This window comes from Natrix helvetica, assembly GCF_964273705.1.
Source record: "Natrix helvetica genome assembly, chromosome: 4".
Lineage (NCBI taxonomy): Eukaryota > Metazoa > Chordata > Lepidosauria > Squamata > Natricidae > Natrix > Natrix helvetica.
In genome coordinates, this window is record NC_138550.1 from 67715508 (window position 1) to 67721255 (window position 5748).

Genomic DNA, 5748 nt, shown 5'->3' on the forward strand with positions numbered 1-5748 from the left:
AAATTTCTTCCATGAGCATTTTTCATAGTGGAAGTACCAATTCCAAAGCTAAAGTACATTCCAAACCACCAGCAAGAGAAATTCTACAGAAATTCTCAAGCATCCAAAGAGTAAGGTAGAAAAAGAGAAGACTCTTTTGCAGGGAAGGAAAATCTTTGAAAAACTGAAAGGCAAATTTCAGCACAAGCATACACATAAAAAAATATTTATGCTGGCAAACATGGAAGCAATATTATGGCAGTTATAGTTTTCTACAGAGCCTCTGGGTGTCCCTGTTCGCCTAGCTGGTAGGAAAATAATTTCAAAAGTTCCAACCAGCTCATTTGCAATTAAACATCCAGACAAAATATATAATAGATTGCATGGAATCAGGCATTAAATGCTATAAACTTCGCTATCGGTTCGGAACCAGGAGCATGAGCGCATGGTGCTTCTGCGCATGGCAGAACCTTTTGCACATGCGCAGAGCATCTTTGATGACATCTGGGTGGGTGGGCAGAGCCTCCTGCCATCGCTACTACCAGTTCATCCAAACTGGGATGAACTGGCAGAATACCACCTCTGCATGGAATGTTCTGAAAGCAACTTTTATATGGAATTGGTCAGATTGTAAAGAGAATGGGAGAAACATGGAGGCTGTAGAGCTATAAAAACAAGATCTCCCAATGTCTTATCACAATATTTGTTTGGAAAGATGTTGTGTTATTAGAGAAGAAACACCGAAAGGATTTTTGTGGGGAACATTGCAATGGATCTAGGAATAGATGGCAATAATCTTTCAGAATATGGACTATGGATTGCAACAAGGACGGGTGTTCAATATTTTGCTTTGAATTATAATAATGGATATTTACATCCCTCTGAAAGAATATACAGAGGAAAAATGTCTCTGGATGGGCAGAGAACGGTGTTTTAAGTTTTGTATTATTATCGAGAGCAAAATAGAGACTTATAGGATTGAAGTGAAAATTACAGACATAAATGATAATGTGGCTCAGTTTACACCCGAGAAACATGGAAGCAAAGCCAGTGAATTATCTACTCCTGATCCCAGTTTCCTTTACCTGAAGCTGAAGATCCAGATTTGGGTATAAATTGTATACAGAGATATGAACTTACAAGTAATAGTCATTTTTGTCTCTGGACTTGCAAATAGTGCCAGACATGATGAGCTTGTGCTAAAAAAAAACCATCTGGATTGGGAATAGCAATCAATGTATGGTTTAATCCTCACAGCTAATGATGGAGGTGAACCAGTGAAATCTGGAACTGCTAGAATAACAAGTAATTGTTCTGGATGCAAATGATAAAGTGCCAATTTTTAGCCAACCTATCTATGAAGTCAGCATTGAGGAAAACATTCCTAAAGCCTTCATAATTTTTAAAGTAAGAGCTACTGATCTGGATGAAGGACTCTAAGGAGAGATAAATTATTCATTCAAAAAATCACAAAAGATTACAAAATATTTACTTTAAATTCAACATCTGGTACAATAACTATTATGGCCAATCTTGATTATGAAGAATCATCCTTATAAGAATTTGAAGCGAAAGCTGAAGATGGAGGGGGATTATGTGATTGGTTAAAATTTTGGTCATTATAATGGATCTTAGTGACAATGCACCCCAAGTAACAAAATCCTTTTTCATCAATACTATATCTGAGAATTCACCAATAGGAGCAGTTATTGCCCTCCTTAATATACAAGATGCTGACTCTAGAATCAATGAGGAGGTGACATGCTCAGTTCCCAATAACTTACCATTCCATTTTTTTTAAAAAAAAATGGTGACATACAATGATCTTGATAGGAAACTTATATCAGATTATAAAATAAGCATTACAGCTACTGATCATGGAAATGCACCATTCACCGCAGTCACTGAAATCTTTATGCAGATTCTAGATACAAATGACAATCCTCCACAGTTTCTGGAATCAAAATATACTTCCTACCTTCTAGAAAATAATCCAAAAGGTGCCTCAGCCTTTTCCCTTAAAGCAAATGATCCAGACTGGGAAGAAAATGCTAGAATAACATACTCCATCATTGATAGCAAATGCGGGACTCACCCCTTTCCTCCTACTTCTCTGTTAATTCTGAGACAGAGACCATCTATGCCCTAAGCTCCTCGGACTATGAGGAGATTCAAGAGATACAGTTCCAGGTCTAGGCTCAGGATGGTGGATCCTCATTGCTCAGTTCTAATGTCTCAGTGACTCTCTTCATCTTGGACCAAAATGACAATATGCCAGAGATCCTCCTGCTGATGGCTCCACTGGAATTGAGCTGGCCCCTTGCTTTTCTGAGCCAGTTACTTGGTCACTAAAGTGGTGGCAGTAGATGCAGATTCTGGCCAGAATTCCTGGCTCTCCTATCAGCTGATCAAAGCAACAGAACCAGGGCTCTTCACTGTGGAACTCCACACTGGTGAGATCAGGACTGCTCGGCTTTTTCTGGAGAAAGATGCCCTGAAGCAAATCCTGGTGGTTTTAATGAAGGACAATGTGCACCCTCTGTGAAGTTCCCAGAAGACGACCTAATTAATTTATCAGCCTCGAGACAAAGTTCAAAAGAAATCCAATCATTTATTAGGATCGGCATTCTGGCATGAACTCCTGTGGAGCCAAAACTGCTTTCGCTTAATTGTGTTTGAACTTTACCCCTGTATCCCCTCCCTTCTGTCCTGTGTCATAGCTCATATTCTCCAACTAGGCTGTAGACATGAGATCCGACTCCGGCCGAAGGCATGCATGGAATTTCCCCCTCCATGCCAGACTGATAATAGTCATGGCAACGCTTTAGAAGTTGACATCCGGCTCCCTTCACTTCCCGAAAGTGACCTGTGTGACACAAAGACAATTTGAGTACAGGTATATAACTTAGGGATGTGTCCCTCCCCCAGGCTTGCTTGGATTTTCTGCATGGAATTTTGCTATGAGGCGATCAGCCTGGATATTTCTACTTTTCACCTAAGATGCCTCCGATAATGGGTAGCCCTTCGACTTGATTAAGTATTGGAGTTGTCTCCTGTGCCACCTTGAATCGAGGATTCATTGCACTTCATAAGCCCGGGGGTTCTCGGGGTAGTGGTCTCAGAGTGGATCCGATCATAGGCTTTAAGAGGCTACTATGAAACGCTGGGTGTATCTTCCCCAACAATCGACGTAGTTTCAAATGCACTGTGACTGGGTTGATGATCTTTACTATAGGGAATGGTCCCATAAACTTCGAGCCCAGTTTCTTGCTAGGCAGTTTTAATCTCAAATATTTTGTGGAGAGGTAAACCTTCTCTCCCATCCGGAATGGCTGTTGTGGAGCCCGGTGTTTATCTGCCTGTTTTTTAGAGGTTTGTGCTGCTTTAGCCAGTGCCTTTTGACATTTTCCAGGTTGATTTCAGCATCGACATCCAATCAGTCAAGCTGACTGAGGAAGGGGGAATCCTTTGGATACTCAGGCATTGGGACAAAGTCCATACCACTCACTATTTTGAACGGCATGAGTCCTGTACTACTGTGGACAGCATTATTGTACACGACCTCAGCAAAAGAGAAAAGGTCTGCCCAATTGGCTGATAGTTCACATAACACCTCAGGTACTGCTCTATCATGGCGTTCAGTCTCTCTGTTGCCCCATTGGTGCTTGGATGAAAAGCTGAACTAAGACCCTGAGATGACTCAATGGACCGCAGGAACTCCCTCCAGAACTTAGCCGTGAACTGGACGCCTCTGTCTGAGATAATTCTTCGAGGTACTCCATGCAGTCAGTAGATATGCTTCACAAACAGTTTAGCCAGCTTGTGAGCCGAGGGTAGTCCTCTACAGGGTATGAAGTGTGCCTGTTTGGAGAACAGATCTATTACAATCCAAATGTTTCCCCCACTTTTTGGCAACTCTACTATAAAGTCCATTGCGATCTCCTCTCATGGCCTCATTGGCTCTGCTACTGTTCGCAGCAGTCCGGGGGTTTTTCCTGGTCGTCTCTTCATTGTGGCGCAGATGATGCAACTTTTCACTTAACTATCCACATCTTCCTTTATGCCAGGCCACCAGAATTGCCTCCGGGCTAAGTGTAAAGTCTTTAGGAACTCAAAGTGGCCTGCTGGTTTGGCGTTGTGACCCTCTAGAGAACTAGGGTACATAGGGATTCTGGGATGTAGAGTTTCATCCCCTTCCATGCAAGGTCATCTCTTTTCATCAAGATGTGTTGGTTGTTTTGGAACCAGGGGTTTGCTAGCAGTTCAGTTTTGAGTCTCGTGGTTAGCTTGCTTGCGGGTTGGTCTTGCCGGTCACGGCGTTGCCATCTGGTGGTTACTTGGGCAGCTGTTTGAGTAGAGGTAATGATGGTGTCCACTATGTGCTCTCGTTTGCATTTGTACTTCCTCCCACCTGGAATGTGCTTTAAGACAAAATCAAAATGGTTGAAGTATTGAGCCCATCGGACTTGTTTGGGTGATAGTTTCCGTGGGGTCCTAAGTGCCTCCAGATTTTTGTGGTCGGTCCAGATTTCAAACAGTTTCTGGCTCCCTTCCAACAGGTTTCTCCAGGTTAGCAGTGCCCATCTCACTGCAAAAGTCTCCTTTTCCCATGTAGCCCATTGTCCAGGGACGTGCGGTGAGGTTTATGGCTGGTGAGGCTAGTGACATCATCAGGAAGGCGGGGAATTCTTAACAAGACGCTGGCCATGACTCGGTTTCCCGGGTCCTTTCATTAGCGAGCTGGCAGGGAAACGGTAGCCGAGGGTCCAAAAAGTCCGTCGCACTTTCTGCTTTCGCGAGCAACTTCCCGTAAAGCTGTCATTGTTCAGTGCGAGGAAGGGAGCTGCTCGCGCATGCGCATTCACCCTAGAACATGAGCTCCGGCATCAGAACCCGACAGAAGGTGGGGAATGGGACCACATGTGCAGGAGGGAGGCTGAGGCTAGAGGAGCCTCCTGCACCTCCCTCTGTCCTGCACACATGGTCCCATTTCCCGCCTTCCTGAGTCAACATGAACGGGACCGCGGCTCGCGCAGTCCCATACCCCGAGGCTCCTCAGCGCCTTTTCCTTTTTTTTTCATGAAGAGAGCGGTGAGGCTCTGCCTCCCCTGCCTCCCCTGACCGCACATCCCTGCCATTGTCTCTTTGTGTCTGTGAGCTTGTGGGAGGTGTAGGCGCAGGGTTGTAAGTTTCCTTGGTTATTTCTTTGAAGTAGCACTGCTCCTACTGCCACATCGCTGGCATCTGCCTGGATCACGAAAGGTTGCTCAGGGTCAGGATGCTTCAGCACTGGCTCCTTTGCAAACATTTCCTTTAGTGTCTCGAACGCCTCTTGGCAGGTTAGGTCCCATGGTAGGGGTTGTCCCAGATGAGGTTTTGTTCCTGGGCTCCCTATCTTTAGGAGGTCTGTCAGGGGTTTGGCAATCTTCGCAAGGGAGGGGATGAATTGCCTGTAGAAGTTCGCAAACCCTAGGAAGCTGTGTAGCTGTCTGCGGGTGCAAGGGGGATGCCAGCTTAGGGCGGCTTGCACTTTTGCTGGGTCCATCTCTATTCCCTCATTTGACACTTGGTAACCCAGGTAGTCTAATTGTGCATGGTGGAATTCGCATTTTTATACCTTGACATACAGGTTGGCTGCCAGACGTTTCTCCAGTACTTGGTGGACCAAGGGTACGTGGTCGTCCATGGTTTCCATGTAGATAAGGTATCTTATCATCTAGGTAGACGAGGACCCCCTTGTAGAGGTGCTCGTGCAGCAACTCGTTTATT

General features: G+C 44.8%; 1 pseudogene across 1 annotated transcript; it reads left to right on the forward strand.

Moving 5' to 3' along the window:
• Positions 1-1603: 1603 nt before the first annotated feature.
• Positions 1604-2524, forward strand: LOC309392174 (protocadherin gamma-A11-like; annotated as a pseudogene). The gene has a single exon. The product of its transcript is annotated as a protocadherin gamma-A11-like (transcript).
• The last annotated feature ends 3224 nt before the right edge of the window (positions 2525-5748 follow it).